The sequence below is a fragment of the Pipistrellus hanaki genome, assembly GCF_964339955.1.
Source record: "Pipistrellus hanaki genome assembly, chromosome: 8".
NCBI lineage: Eukaryota > Metazoa > Chordata > Mammalia > Chiroptera > Vespertilionidae > Pipistrellus > Pipistrellus hanaki.
The window spans coordinates 34,056,697-34,073,988 of NC_140510.1; positions in this window are offsets into that span (position 1 = coordinate 34,056,697).

The window sequence follows — 17,292 nt, forward strand, 5'->3', positions numbered from 1 at the left end:
ATTGAATCAATCTTGATAAATGATTTTCTCTGTATTCTATACTTTATGCATTCGTTGAGAAAAGCAAACAATGTGACAAATATGTTTTCAATTAATAAAGTATAAAACAATCAGAAATAAAGTACAGCTTGTTGCATGACTATAAAACTATTTCTCAAACTAGGATATTCATACTTTTCAAGCTATAAATTACAGTGGAAGAAAATATATTAAATCCACAGGATTAAAATGAGGGGTGGATGTCTCTTGGTTAATTTCATTTGATAATGAAAAAATTAGTTGTGATTTTTTCTTTTATTTGCAACCTCATACATGAGAACATGGTCCCTATAGTTGGGGTGGAGGGTAGGGATATCAATGCAGGAGTCTATATAATAGTAGGAAAAGCTTCTTCACCTTCTGTTAGCCTTATACTCCTCCCCACCACTTACCACTGTCAAATAGGTGATAGCAACATTCCAGAAAGTTGTCTATGCATTATATGCAACACATGCATAGAATAATATCATTTATAAATGCATATACTGAGATCATATTACACATGCTACATAATTGTAACTATTTATTATTCTTAACATTATATCCTAGAGATTTACCATAGCCAGATTTATATATCTTACCTTATATATTTTTTTATTAATTATGTTGGATTCTCGTGTTTGAATAGATCATAGTTTATTTAATAATTTCCCTAAAAGACATTTTAGCTGTTTCAGACTTCATTCTTAGGGACAATGCTACACTGTGCACCCAGGTGGCTTATATTCTTTTGCTTAAGGAGAATTTCTCCAGGAGGGAAACTTAATTTTGGAAACTATTGTCATAAGTACAGCCAAACTGTCTTCCAAAAATGTTATCTCAACAGTTTTAGGAGAAGGCTTATTTCCCCTCATCTCACCAACAAAGGATATTGTCAATGCACTTAATTTTTGTTGTTTAAACAGGGGTCTTCAAACTACGGCCCGCGGGCCACATGCGGCCCGCAGAGGAGTCTGATCCGGCCCGCCAGGTTTTTTGGGCAGTGAGCGCAGCCGAGGTGTTACAGTAGGAATTAGTAGTTCATATAGTCCGGCCCTCCAGCTCTCTGAGGGACCGTGATCTGGCCCCCACTTTAAAAAGTTTGAGGACCCCTAGTTTAAAAGATGGTCTCTGATTATTGCTTGTTAGAAATAATAGTCCAAAAACAGTTATAGTGAAAAAATTAATTCAGAAAGTCTAAAATCCTTAGTTTTCCCTCAGGAGTTCCCAAAAGAGAGAACAAAGAATAAACAGGGGAAAAATTTATAAAAAAAAAAAAAAATTGAGACTATTTTCTCTAAACTGATTGAGTTGAAGAAAGCTCACTAAACACACAGCATAGCATAATAAATTAAGCCCAGAATTATAAAATTTAATAATATTAAAGTTAAAAATAAGATCTTAAGCCTTAGCTGGTGTGATTCAATTGAACATCATCCTGTACACCAAGAGGTCACTGGTTTGATTCCCAGTCAGGGCACATGACTGGGCTTCAGGCTAGATCCCCAGTATGGGACATGCAGGAAGGAGGCAGCCAATCAATGATGTTTCTCCCTGATCAATGTCTCTATCTCTCCAACCTATCATGTCTTCTCTCTCTAAAAACCAATCAAACATGTTTTAAAAATAAATCATAGTTTAATTTTGACTATAAAAGTTATAATAATGTGTTATTGACTGGGTTCAAATTATGATATAGCTGCACTGAAAGAGTGGAGGAAGTAGAAATTAAAAGAAGCAGAGAGAGGTAGAAGAGGCTTGGAAGAGAGAAAATTTCCCACGTGTCATAATGGAAAGTTAATAAACAAGTATCTAAAATAGAAAAATCAAGAAATAGAAAAGTAATCAATGTTTTGAAAAACTTCTGGGGTTAGAAAATGGTGGATTCAAGGAACTGCTAAACATGTAACCCTTTTAATACTATTTAATTGCTTTTAAACTATATAAATATATTGCTTTAAATAAAACCTATACTTCATCTTTACATTAGAGAATGGCAGAAAATTTAAAAAGAGTGTGTCTTGTGGTACAATAGCAGGGAGGGTTCTTGAAGTTTCCACATTGCCCAGTACAGATCATAGAAAACCAAGTTGGAGCCGGGACCGGTTTGGCTCAATGGTAGAGCATCGGCCTGTGGACTGAAAGGTCCCGGGTTCGATTCTGGACAAGGGCATGTGCCTTGGTTGCGGGCACATCTCCAGTAGGGGGTGTGCAAGAGGCAGCTGATCGATGATTCTCTCTCGTCGATGTTTCTAGCTCTCTGTCCCTCTCTCTTCCTCTCTGTGAAAATTCAATAAAATATATTTTTTAAAAAAAAGAAAAGAAAACCAAGTTGGAGTAGAATTCTAATAATTACTCTCTACCCATAGCATCTATTGCGCATCTATTGCCACCACTCTTACTCTCAATCCTAAAACCTGAGAATCAGATGATACTCTCTCCTTCCCTTTACTAGTACTCCTCACAGTTAGTCTATTTCCGAGTTATTTCCATGCTTCCTCTAAAGCAGGGAGGGAACATTTTTTCTGCCAAAGGCCATTGGATATTTATAACAATATTTGCTTAATATAATTCAATTAATACAAACGTATGTTGCTATGCAAAGAGCTCCTAGATTTATTGAATTTCGAGTTCTTCTTGCAGTTGCCTTAGCAGAACCAGACCAAATGATTTTGCTGGCCTTATGCGGCCCTCAGACCAGATATGTCCGCCCCCTCCACCCACAACTAAAGCATCTCCTGGATGCATGCCCCTTCCTTGGTTAGCCACTGTTACTGCCTTAATTTAGGTATCCATCTTTCTCTAAATATCTACCACATCCTCCTAGGCAGTCTCCCTATTTCTTAACCCACTTCTTACCCCCAATTCATCCTCTGTAGCTAAAGTGATCTTTATAAAAACTTAATCCAATGATTTTATTTCTTAGTTGAAATTTAATTAATTTCTGCCTATTGCTTATTAGTCAAAATAGAGAATATAAATTCCTTTGTATGACCTTACAGAATCCAAGTTCTGAATACCAATCTAACTAATCATCTGCCAATACCCTATCTTGAATTTTATATGAGAGCATTTTTTTAAAAAATCCCAGGCCTTTTCATAATATATGCCTTTAATTTTGCATTCCTTTTTTGTTGTAGAAGTAAACTCCTAAACTTTCTGCAAAACAGAAGATGTTCCCAACTTTCTTGAGCACTCCATCCCAACATATGGTTCATAGAAGCTATTAACATATGGTGCTGAAAAATGTTTATTTTTCGGATATGTTTTTCTTATTAGACTGTAAGAGACCTGAGGGCAATGACTAGGGGTTTTCTTCTTTGGATTCTCAGCATTCCTGCACTTGCACATAGAGAATTTGTCATCAAGACTGGTCCACTAGCCTGGCCAGCTCGGCTCAGTGGTTGAGCGACAACCTATGAACCAGGAGGTCACGGTTCAATTCCCAGTCACAGCACATGCCCAGATTGTGGGCTTGATCCCTAGGGAAGGGCATGCAGGAGGCAGCCTCTCTCATCATTGTCCTCAATAGTCATATCGTCATCAATAGTCCTCTCTCATCATTGGTGTTCCTATCTCTCTCTCCCTCTCCCTTCCTCTCTAAAATCAATAAAAATATACCTAAAAGTAAAAGAAAGAGACTGGTCCAGTAAATGAATCCAGAAGAGGCCCTTCACACTGAACAGCATTACAAACCACCGAATACAACTGAAAAACTAAATAGAGGGGGAGGTGAAATTGAAATAAAATATATTTATCTTCTCAGAGCCTAGTCATATAGCAATAATAAAAATAATAATAACTTACTGGGGATTATCATGTACCAGGGTATTTTCTTATCATTTACAGATGAGGACATTGAGGCACTGATAAATAGATAAATTGTTCAAGGGAACACATAGTAGTTGGCAATGTTCAACAAGCATAGATGTTCAGTTGCTTACCAATGATTGCTGCTTTTATTTCAGTGCTCACACAGAGTACCAGGAATCTCGCTCTATCTTGTATATGATACAATGCATTGGATTTTTAAATTACGGAATAACTATTATCTTGCATTTAGTCAACTCCCCTGTTTAAATACAAGTCTTCAAAATGGTTGCCCAGCATACTCCTAAAAGATTATAAAGTTACCATTCCTGTCATCAGCATAAACTAGGTTAATTCTTCCCTTAAAGTCCCCAAATTTCTAAGAACAAGGGGAGCAAGACCCATAAACTGAGTATTGTATACACTTACGAAAAATAAAAAAGCTCTAAAACAAGGTTTTGTCCTATTGGTGATGTAAACACATTCTATTTCTATATACCTAGCTTGTTTGAAGCAGACTAACTTCGAACCTGTAAAGAAATGTTTTATTCTAATTACTAGACAAATGTTTTGCTTGCCTTTGGTAAGGTATGCCATTATTTATACCCTAATTAGCATAAATAATGGCAATTTAATATCTCTATATCCTATCTAATAAAGAGGAAATTGCTAATTGACTGCCCCAACTTTAAAGATGGTGGCGCCCACAGCCACAAGATGGTGGCTCCCAGTCTCCTCAACCCCACTGGGATAGCGGGCACAAGGCAAGGCCAGGCCCCTCCCCACCACCACCAAGGCAGGCCTGGCTGCTCAGTGCACCTGCCTCAAGAGACCCCCAGTCCCTTTAGCCCCCTAGCTGCCAAGGGGATTGAGCCAACCTTGTCGCCCAGGGTCAGCCCAAGGGCAAGCCTCAGATGTCAGTTGCCCAGCCACCCAGGGTCGCCCAAGGCTCAGGTAACCAGGGCTGGCCAAGGTTTGCACTGCCAGCAGTGGCAGAGGCAGAGGTGTGATGGGGAGTCACCTTCCTCTGATCGCTGGGTCACCTCCCACCCTGAGGGCTCCCAGACTGAGAGAGGGTAGGCTGGGCTGAGGGACCCCCCTTCCAGTGCATGAATTTTCATGCACCAGACCTCTAGTATAATATTATAATATATGTCTATTCTCTGAAGCATTTCCTATGCATTGCACACATCTTTAGAACTTAAGTCATTATTTATAAACCCACAACAAAAGTGATAAGCCACAAAGCTGACCATTGTCAAAAACTCATATTCACACGAACTCAAAGACATCTTATTCCTTGGGGGGAAAAATCAATTGAAGTTATTCACATATGTTAAAGAATCACTTCAAAAAAAACTACTTTTCCTATAAATAAATGCATTCTGTATAGGTCAGCCAAATGTACATAATGTAATTTAGGTACACTTGGCAACCTAAAAATATTTGGGAAATTATTCACTAAATCACTCACTAAATGCTATAATATTCTGTCACTGTATCATAATATTTTAGATGCAAAATATGCCCTTCCTAAGATGGGTCTAAAAACAGTCATTTCTGAGACATTTATCTGGAATATAAATGTGTTAATGCACTATCGGATAGAACACTTGAGTGACTAAGAATTTTCACTAGGTCCCAGAAATTTATCAAAAGATAAATCTTTCATTTACTTGAATGGCATACTAAAAGTAGTTAGTGTCTAAATATTGAAGTGCTCATAAAATTTTTTTCAGAACCCCATTCCACGGTACGATACTCTTTGTTCGGTTCAAGATAAAATGGAATATTGTCTTTGACATGGCAAGAGAAGACAGCCTTAGTCAACCTGTGAGCCACCTTAAGTTTTATCACTATATTATCCTATAAACAAGTAAGTATTTATCTAAGAAGATAGAAATTGCTGTCTCAAAATAAATCTAACTTACAAAGTAGACATTATAAATACTACACAAGTTATGTTATGGTTAATAATAATGTTCTTTAATCCAAAGAAAATTGGTTATGGTGTACAATAATATAGTGAATTTGAAAGGTTCTAGTCTGATTGCATAAGACTCAGCTTCCTTAATAAGGTCCTTTCATCCTGATTGGCCTTGTTCCATGCTTTCAAAAGATAGGCAGAAAGGAACCATAAACAGCACAGGCAAAAAATAAAAAAAATAAAAAAAATAAAAAATGCAGGTTCACTTAAAAAATTTTGTGGTCAAAAACCTAAGCTCAAAATTGTAAAGATTAAACTGAATAAAAGTTTTAACAGGAAAATTGAAGGGTTTAGATTAAGATTCCACATTGGAGCCATTACAAGACTAAAAAGGAAAAAAAAAAAAAACATTAATTTTTATAACTCAGTAACAACAAATTTTTGGTTATTGAACAAATTAGAATAATAAAAAGGATTTGCCACTAAACAGTTTTAGAACGTGTGTATAAGCACTGTAAATATGGTAATCCAAAATTCAACATTCCTTTAAATGATCCGAAAAATTAAGAATGCTTGAAATAAGCTCATCATAAAACTGAAAACAAAAAACAACCTCCTCCTTTATCCACTTTGGTATTTTTAAGTGCACAATTAGTTACAGCAGAAATGTTTCTTGTTAGGAAAGTTTATCATTGGTTTTACAAGAAAAAAAGTCAATGATAGCAGATTTGTTTACTTTAATTTTTATGCAAAAATAAGGTCATTTTTCCACTAAGTCATTAACACAGAAACAAAAGTAAAGCAGTTTAGCAATTATAAATGTTTGCTTACAGCGTAGTTTACCTGTGTAATCTCTTTGCTATGGCTTTTAAGGCAAAATGATTAAATTAAATCTCCGGCTGAAGAGTTTGCTAAAATAAAAAAACAGAAATTATAACCACTTACAAAATTTTTTTTTAAATCTCCCCAAATCATATAGCCTCCTCTCCACTTAATAAAACTGCCTAGTAAACATAGTTTATTAACTTTTATTAGGGCAATGCATTTTTCTAAGAAATAATTATAATAAAGAACACCAATTGGGATCCCCTGCAGAAGAGGAAGAGGATACCACACAGACACTGTATATGTCATCTTGAAACTGAAAGTGTGTGTCACGTTTTGGCATAAAACACACCTATTAGAAATTAAAAATACTCCAGAGAGAACCAATTGCCTATAATAGACACAAGCTCTCATGCACTGGCTATAAACAACAACCCCCTTTCTCTCCCTTTCCCCCCTCACAAAAAAAGGTAGAAACAAATGTTGGGGGTCTTTTTCTTTCCTTTATTCTAACCAGCACAGTAAATCCACCAGAGTTCAGATATCAACGCTTACTACATCGCTTACGAGAAAAAGACCTGTGTGCTCCCCCAGGGAGATGCTACCTCACTGTTTCAGCTGAAATTATACATATAGGAAATAGCAGTTCCAATGCAGACAGACTCGAAGGCAGTATTATCAGGGACTCATACACAGGCTCCTATCCAGAAATAATTACACGCAGCCTTCTGCAGCATGCACGCCCTGGAAGCCTGCATATGTTGGCTTCTCAGCAGCCTGACAGCAGGCAGTTTCAAAGTGCATGGGGAGTGGAGAGCTCATGTTAATGAGATTCTCCTTCTGCATCTCTCCACCTCACAGGCTGCATCTTCCAGCACAGGAAAATCACTCTCTCACTAAGAGGAAGCAGGAAATCCTACGAGCCTTGAGGTCGCTTCTTTTCCTGTTTTCATCTTGCCGTCAGTTTTTAGATCCATTTCTCTTTCTCATTGATACGGGAAGAAACCTTTTTCTTTGCCTGGCTTCTAGAGCAACGTGCTTTGTAATATCCTTCCCCTCACCCCCAATGCTTATTATATTTTAAAGTGGCCACTTGGTTCCAGTTATACTTTTCCCTTCCAAACTGAGCCAGATTTCAGAGGGGCATGCCAGGAAAAATACTAATAAAAGACAAGTGAGAACACTTCTCACTTCTTTTATCAATTTGATACTGGGCTGAGTTCCATCAACATCACTTCCATTATGAGGAGCGCAATTCCATGGCAGGAATATTCTTTAAAAGGAGACATTAAAATCCTCCTCTTACATTGACCAAGGGGAGATTACTCTACTACAGAATATACGGTCAAGGGTAGACCTAGAGCTAAGACTTATGAAAGTAGACATGGAGCTATTTTTTGGATAGCTTAATTTAAGATTCACTCTGGCCTTTATTTGAATATGCCATATTTAATTTAAACTACATATAAAGATGTTCATGTTCTAAATTGAAGTACACTATTGGTGGGTTTGTTGTTTTTTTTCCTCCTTTTCTTCCTTCTCATCTAAAAGTTTTCCTGGTAATAAATAAGCAGCCTTTTTTGTGTTAAAAAAAAAAATTAAGTAACATAGTTTACTAATCCCTCAAAATTGCTGCTATTATTTTACAGCTAACATCACTTTGCATCCATTTTCTGGGACTCTACCAAATTCCTCTTGACTTCTTTTCCTCCTGTTAGTTATTGCCACCTTGGACCAATCTAAACATTCATCTCCTACCTTGGTATTTGCACTCTTCAAATAATCACACATGGTTTCTTGTCTCTCCTCCCCCTCTGCTGCTTGTCTAGTTTAGGTAAGCAACACATAATTGGTTCTTTTCATCTTGCCTCATAAGTCAATTGCTTCAGCCCTTTATCATTCTTGCCCTGGTTCTCTGAAACCTGTCCAATTTGTCAACATCCCTCCGGTGCTGGGAAGTTCGGGGCTGCATGCAGGATTGTGGCACTGGCAATGCCTTCCACAGAGAAAGATTAACACGTCTCTTGTTCTGATGGTGAGAACTCCCTGGGCATGCAGCTTTAAAAGCACAAAAGGGTTTTTTGCCCAAATTTTACATTGAGAGTTTTTACCCAATTTTTAGCCTAGACTTTATGCCAAGCATTATCATTTTACAAATATTTATCTTGCATGGATACTCCATATTTCAAATCTGTTATGCTGAGACATTTTTGCTTTCATCACTCTCAGCTGAGAAGTTGCATTTCCTCCTGAGAGGATGCCTGATCTCTCTTTGTGCCACTCTGTGTCTCCGGTCTCACTAAGTTCTCCATCCAGTACCAAAGATTACTAATGTGATCTTTGCCCATTATGAGAATTATTAATAATAAGGTTAAATAAAAACCTTATGACAGACCCCCTGCTGAGTGACTCCACATCAGTCAGGTTATTGCCAGACAGCAGTTGATTTAATTTAATTTAATTTAATTTATGAATTTTTGGCACAGGTGACAGCGTTCATGTTAATTTGAATAAGATTTCAGATAAGATTTTGTGGAAATGTTTCATGAGTTTCATGTTCCGTTTAGTCACCAGTTTTGTAATTTGATCAAAGGGTTGTTAAGTTTGACTGTTGTGCTTCAGTCTTCAGTTTGGGACGTTACTGTTATTAGCTGGAGCTGGGGGTTGGGGGGGGGGGGGCGCCGGAATGATTAGACTATTCATAGCACTGGGAGATTGATTTCTCTAAGTGAAAGCCATAGAAACACAGACTTTTAAAAATAATAAGTGTTCATTGCAAAATCATATACATTTAATAATATGCCTACTTTTCATATTTATGGTCCTGTTTCACTAAGTTATCATCAAAATTTATGAATATGTCTACATAATGCAAGTATTTGTATTCTAGTTACAGGAAAGCAAAAAAAAAATGTTTATTTATAGCTTCTTGTTTATAGTACCTTGGCTTTTCTATATCAGACACTGCTACTTGCGATCTAATGAATGATGCATTTCTCACCCACACCAATTTTCCTACAATCATCAAATTTCATAACTATTTTATAGTATGCTACATTGGAATGCTTATTTTGAATACATGTTAAGGGAAATTAACTCAAGAAAAGACAAGCTCTTGATTTTCTTTTTCTTTTTCTTTTTTTTTTCTCCTCAGTTAAGTACATACAAGAAGTGTAATGAATGAGTCAACAGTACATATTTTGATGAAAGCAATGTTAAGCATACAAAACACTGCACCTCCACGAACAAAAACCCTTGCATCTTTACCTAAGTAAAGTGGAAATAACAGTGGAAATGAGATTCACAGCCTTGTTAGTGTCAGGCTACAATCATTCACATTGCCCTACACAAATCAAAATAGTATTCGTCAAAGAACAGCAGTGCACCTTCAGTGTTAAAGTTTCCTGTTGTTTGTGTTTCATAAATGAATTTTTTCTCGGGAAGATCCTCAAAGGGATGGAAACGACCTAAGGCTTTGTTAGTCAGGAAGAGAAACTGGTAGGTAGTCTGTGCAACTTGGTCTCTTGGTACTATTTGAATTCCAAGGTGCAACATGAAATACTTGTGCTAACTGAAAGCACATGTATGGTCTCCTTGTCAAACCCCAGGCCACAGTTGCCATGTATGTCATAGAGGTGATGTGCTAGTCTTCAGGGAGAAGGCACAGAGGAAAGTGCACATAACATTTCCACTCCAGAGGAAAAGCAGCCCTGACACCCGAGACAGAGGAAGTTGCCCCTTTGTCCTCCCGCCTGGAAGTACGGGGCTGTCCTGGCATGACAACAGGTGGAGATTAAAGCCAGGAGAAATATCTGGGACAGAAAAATGTCAAAGCCTTAGAGTCAGTTACCGTCTTAAAGAGGATAGCATTTAAAGAGAAGCCAGGTTACTAGCAACCTCGACTTTAAAGAGGAAAATGGTAATTAGCAACTTATTAGTTCCGAGTTACAGAACGTTGAGCCAAATTTCTCCTTAGACAAGTCTCAATGGACGTTAGGACAGACTTTGTGTAGCACTCATGCTTGGCCCACAAGGCAAAAAGTGGGAGCAACTGCTTTTCAGTCAAAGTGGTTGCTTTTTCCAGCACTCTTCTAGCAACAGGATAGTCATAAATTCGAAAAATGTCTCACCTGAGATCAGCTAATTCTTCTGAACTCATTTACTGAGTTTCATCTGGAGAACTGACGTAGATGGTACAAAGGGGAGATGACCGCAGTATCAAGCCTCTATCTTATTCACAGAATGCTCTTGTAGTCTCTGATTCTATATATATTTCGGCATGTATTTTTGTACAATATACTTACCTCAAGGCCACCTAGATTTCTCAGTTCAATTGGCAATTCCCTACTAGGGACTTTTTCAGCCCTTTCAAAAACAAATGAATAAAGGACCATTTTAAAGGCTACTCCAACTGATTTCCAAACCTATGTTCATTACATCAGGTTCTAGTACACAAATTCCTCAGCTTCTGGGAGCATAATAATTCCACAGCATTGTTTTTCCTTATTTGCTAAACCAGGACACTAGCAAATTTGAGGTGTTTGACATGTGTCAAATATATTTTACCATATATCTTTCTTTAAAAACTAAAAAAATCACATCATCTCTATTTAAATAGAGCCCTCTTCTTCTGGTCATACCATGAAAAGCAGTCATAGCCTAACTCATTAAATCAGTATTTGCATAAATACCAACAAATCATTCATCCAATAAGCAAATTCATAAACCCCCAAATATAAACACCAAAAGCTGCATTTCAGGGAGGAAACGGGCACTGTGGAGGGGATGGGAGTGAAAGACAGAGCAGTGCGCCATACATGAAATGTCAAACATGTCAAAACACTCATGAATACCAACATCTCCCACCACACCACGACCAATTGTAAAGGTTATTTAGGGCTAACACATCTGCTAGTGCAGGTTTTACAGCAGCAGACTTGATTTTTTCTTAGGTATATTAAAAATAAGGCACTGATGTGTCTCATGTTTTTTATGCTTTTTCCACACACACGTGGCCCATGCACACTTCTGCTGAGAGCAGGATCGTTACACAAAACACAGATTTTTGGCATCAAATAGGTTCATTATGGATTTCTGGAAGCTTCTTTTTAGCTGTATCAATTCAGGATGTGGGAGGGGGCGGGGATAATTAAGCAAAAGATGAAGAAAGCAAACGTAACTATCTACATTCTTCAAAACTGAACGCCCCTGTTAGGGTCTCCATAATTCAACTTTTCAGAACTTCATGTCAGAAAGGCACTTTCAGAGCCCCTCACAATGCTCCCTTGTCCATAAAGTCCTGCTTATGAATTATTTCTGGATAGCTGCAGACAAGTGAGTTTTATAAAAACAAGAAGCATAACACATGTAGAACATACTTATCCTATTCCCGGCATAGGGAGATAAGAGAAGCTTAAATTAAATGTCAAAGACAAGTAAAATCTATTGTATAAGCAAACAGCTGACCTAAATCCACCATATTTTGTTTGTCAAGTGCGTATCTTCCAATAAATTTTGTAATATAATTAGACTATTTTTTCGACCCTTTGACCACGCCAAGTTAGACGCAGATAGCCTCCTGAAGAAATATTGCTCTCAGCTTGACACTAAGCAAAATCTATTTATGCCATTAGGTAGATTGTGAGAGTAGCTTTTGAGATGTGAATTGGAGTTCAACATTGCGGGCCACAAGAACAGGAGAAGTAGAAAGAAAGAGAAAATGGCTCGTGCACAGCCATTTACGAAGTGGTCTGCTCCAGGCTAAACTTGCTGATGTGCAATTTGGGGTACCTGATAGGAAACTGAGAAGCTGGCTAAAAATCAAATGATTACAAAAATTCAAACAGCTTGAAAAGGAAAAAACATCTTTACTACCTTTAATAAGACTTTTTCAGGGACAAAAACACATGTAGCAATCATTCTCATTCTTTTCTTGAGCAGTAAGCATGCAAGCCAAAATCCAAGCACTTACTACAAAAAGCAATATAAGAGAAGGGTTATTCTCTTTTTAAAAGTAACAAGGGCAATATACTATTATCATTACCCCCTATGATAGGGATGTCTGAACACTCCTGGGACAATATTCTCAACTCTCTGCAGAAACTTGTAGTCAGCCTTAGTTGGTTTGGCTCAGTGGATAGAACATCAGCCTGCAGACTGAGAGGTCCTGGTTCAATTCCAGTCAAGGGCACTTACCCAGGTTGTGGGCTTGCTCCCCAGCAGGGAGCATGCAGGAGGCAGCCAATCAATGATTCTCTCTCTCTCTCCCTTCCTCTCTGAGGTCAATAAAAATATATTTTAAAATATAAATAAAAGAAACTTGTAGTCAGTTTCTTCAGGAATGGTGGAAAAAGGTACAATCCCTGCACCAAGTAGGGCAAAAGCAAGGCAGTTGTTCTTATATGTCCTGCTTCTGAGTTCAAATTCTACTCTCCCACCTACTTTACAGGCCAAGACCTAACAGCTTTGAGCCTCATCTCCTCATTTGTGAAATGGAAGTAATAATGTGAACCTCACAGAATGGAGTTGAGGGGATTACATGAAACTCGATCCAGCCTTGCTATCTATGGTAGATAGAGTTATTGTGATGGGGAAACCCCAAAAACCAGGGAAGTTGGCTTCCTATGCTACCTGGCTCTGACCTTCACACTGGCCCAAATCTTTGGAGTCTACACCACCCCTGTGTGGAGATTGTGGTCCCCGTAGGAAACAAGCCCTCTTTCAAAGCCCTTCAGCTAGAATTGGGACAACAGAGGATGAACCGTTCCAATGGCTTTGTTCCTTTTAATTCTTTTGTGACAACTTAAAATTTCTGTGAGGTCCCAAGCCACCTAAAGTGTTACATAGACCTTCCACTGTAGCCTCCATATCCAGCTTTCATCTCACTCCTGCCCACCTTATATGCCCTTTTCATTTGCTGTTACTTATTTCTCTTCTTTTCTTGAATCCCATCCACACTATTGTTGATGCCCTGGAATCCTGTATTTCTAAGACACTTTAATCCTCATCTTCTATGCCTTCAGTTCTAGTACTCTGATTAAATAAACCCCTCTGTTTTTACCCCCTCTCCTTCCATCTCCTCAGTCCCCACTCATGTGATCATTGGCAGTATAATATATTACATTTATCCACCCCTATCTCTATCCATTTCCTTCAAAAGCTTTTGCTTCTTTCCTTATTGTGATCAATAGCATATAAAAGAGAATGACTAGCACATGGTGAGTGGGCAATGTGCCATTCACTGACCTCCCTTCTCTCTAGCTTCCCCTATGAACATCATCACCCCTCACTCTCTTCCCAGGTATTAGGGTGCCAAGGGAAAGGTAAGGAGAGCACCTTTACATGCCTGTATGCTGGCCCTTACTTGGAATACCTAGCAAGGGTCTAAGCACATATAGGCCAGAGGATAAAGAGTCGTAGAATCCGCAGAAACTGGTTTGGCTCAGTGGATGGAGCTTCAGTCTGCTCTGAAAGGTCCCAGGTTTGATTCCGGTCAAGGGCATGTACATTGGTTGCAGGCACATCCCCAGCAGGGGGTGTGCAGGAGGCAGCTGGTCGATGTTTCTCTCTCATCGATGCTTCTAGCTCTCTATCCCTCTTCCTTCCTCTCTGTGGAAAATCAATAAAACATATATTTAAAAAGAGAGAGAGAAAGAGAGAGAGAGAGAGAGAGAGAGAGAGAGAGAGAGAGAGAGGTAGAATACACCCAGAAGACATAGTTCAGTGGTTGAGCATCGACCTATGAACCAGGAAGTTGGGTTGGATTCCCAGTCAGGGGACATGCCCAGGTTGCAGGCTTGATCACCAGTGTGGGGCCTGCAGGAAGCAGCCAATCAATGATTCTTTCTCATCATTGATGTTTTTATCTCGTGCTCCCTCTTCCTCTTTGAAATCAATAAAAATATTTTTTAAGAGTTGTAGAATCCCATGGGAGTTGGGAGGGGGTAGGAGGAAATGGGGGGAGTGGGACAGGAGAATGCTGATCACAAAGTTATTAAATGTCCCTTTTCAACAGCCTCTTTCCTTCATTTCCAGCATAGCCTGGATAGTCATCAGTGACCCTCCAACTTTTTGACTGGGACCCAACATTCATAGATATATTTTATACTGTGGCTCAAGAAAAGTTTCAGAAAACAATGCTAAGATGTTTTATATTTTAGCTACTCTATGCAAAGCACTCGTGTTTTCTATTCTGTCATTCATTTATTTTTCTAAAAGTATGATCACAAACCATTGCATTGGTTTTGCAAATCACTAACAGGTCATTTCCCTCCATTTGAAAAACACTGGCCTACTTACAGCCTACTGATGGAGCATCTTCCCTCTCTCTGCCCTGCACCCTTTTCCAAATCCCAGTTTAACATGAGATAGTCAACACAGTCCTCTCCAGCAAGTGTCCACAGGCAGAACATCTTGGAGGGCCCAGTGCCTCTGGCAGTCCCTTAGTCCATGGAGAGCATGCGCAGCAGCCCCTGGACCGCCCTCTACTAACCTGGGAATCTCTAAAGGAAACTCAGGCACTGTATGTGAGATGACAGGTAGGGAATATCCTGGAAATCCTAGTTTCTATAAATATAAAGATACAAGAGTTTGGGTAGAAATATAAAGATATAGGAGTTTAGGTAGAAATATAAAGACATGGGAGTGAGAAAGATGAACTGGGGAGGGGAGTAAAGAAACCCATCTCTCCAAGGAACCCGGTCCCTGCTCTGTGTTATGTCTGGTCCAGCTGAGCAGGGCAAACAGAGCTGGGCTCAGCCCTGTCCCGAAGCTGGTGTCTTCACTGGAGAAAAGAGTGCGCCTGGGCAGGAGAATAACAGGACTGGCCGATCCTCCACCCCCACCCGGTGCACCACTCCGCGCGGGCCTAGGACTACTAACACGTGTTGCCAGGAGACCTGAAATTGAGACCTCTCCTCTGAGCTGCGGCTGGAGCACCTGGCATAGGTGTGGCGTGGGTCTGTGGGCCCCTCCCCAGCCCTTCCCGCAGTTGGGACTCGCCTTCAACTCCTGCCCTGGTGCCTATCACCCCGCCCTATCACAACTAAGAAAAAATAAAGCATTTCCCCTAGTGTGGTGTGCATGGAGCTCTAACTCCTCTCACGCCTCGAGGCAACCCGAGACTGGCCACCGATCTGTGGGTGCAGGGGAATTAGGGGGCACCCTGGGCTGCACGTGCTCGCGCCGTGACGCACAGGACCTAGCCAGACCACGGCTGGAACCTGTTGCCGCCGCCGTTGGCCCAGCGGAACCTAGAACAGTTGGGAAAGAAGCCGGGAACAGCTGGAGTGGGCAGGGCTGGAAGCAGAGGAAACAGAGTTAACCCAGCGATTTCTTCCTAATTGCTCCCCGGCTCCCTCGGCAAAGTCTCCTGGCGCGACCTGCCGAGTCAAACTCCAAGTCTCCAAAAAACCAAGGAGCTGAGCAGGGCGCTTGCGTCTCCACCTGCGCTCCCAACCGAGCCACAAATGGACACACGTCCTCTCCACTGACCTAGGGGCCTCAAAATCAGACACCATAGGGCGTGAGGAGTGGGGAGTGGGCGGTGGGGAGTGAGAAGGCGCGGGGCTGGGCGAAAGAGGTCAGAGCACGGCTCCCCGGAGTTTTCCGCCACCTTCTGTCGGACCCAGAGCTCAGGATGGAGCGTGGGACCAGGGGTTCGGCTCTCCTGAACCCCGTCGCGCTCGGCGGCGCAAGCGGGACTTCCCCTTAGGAAACACAAAGTCAAGGTCGCGGGAAAGACCTTGCAGATCCCAGCGGTCGTTTCCAGACGCGCTGGGGAACCACAGGAAGGGAAAATGGCTTTAAATGACAGCTTCGCCATCCTACAGGGTTTCGTGTAACCTCCAATGTAGCGCTTTTAGTAAACGTAAAAAAAGGACAAATGAAAATCGGGTGTTGTGTGTTTCTTTTATTATTAAGAACGAATTCCTTTAAAAAGAAAAACGGCGGCCCTGTTTGGAATGCACATCTTGCTCTCCCAGGAAAATCCGCTTTGGGAAACATAAGCCCGGAACACGCTGCTATGGGCAACGTGCTCTTTCCGCTCTGAGCTCTGAGTGCTGTCAGACGCGGGGAGCTCAGCAGATCCTCTCCCGCAAGACGCTTGCGACCCACCGACCGGGTGCGCTTTTTAGTAGTGGCTGAGACCTACAGGAAGAAAGGGAAGACTGAGCCCCAACCCCATCCGTCCTCTGTAAAACTGAAAAACTGAGGCAAGTGCCAGCTCCAGGGATGATGCCCAGGAAGCTTGGATTGCAGAGACATTCCCAGGTGCGCCCAGGAAGCCACAACCCCCGTTCCTGGATAACGGGACAGGTTGGGGGCCACAAAAAAAAAAAAAAAAAGCCTTAAAAATCCTTTCAGAGAACGATGTCTTAGACATCCATCACTCTGTTCAATTGTTAAAATAATCCTGAAAAAAAAGTTTTCAAATCCGCAGGACTGGGTACCCTCCTTTCCCCTCTCGACAGGATGGAACCCCCCTCCTTCATTGTTGGGGTGGCTTGCTGCGCACAGGACCTCCAGATCATCTCCTCTGGCTGAGAGAGGAGAGACGGGGCCCGAGACCGACCCCCCCGCCCCCAGCCCTCACTCTCCGAAGCCCCGCAGCCACCTCCGCGCTGCCACCGGCAGATAAGAAGGGAAGCAGAGCGGGATGCCAGAGGCGCAGAGACACGCAGCGCTCGGCCTCTGCCAGCTCTCCGGGTCGC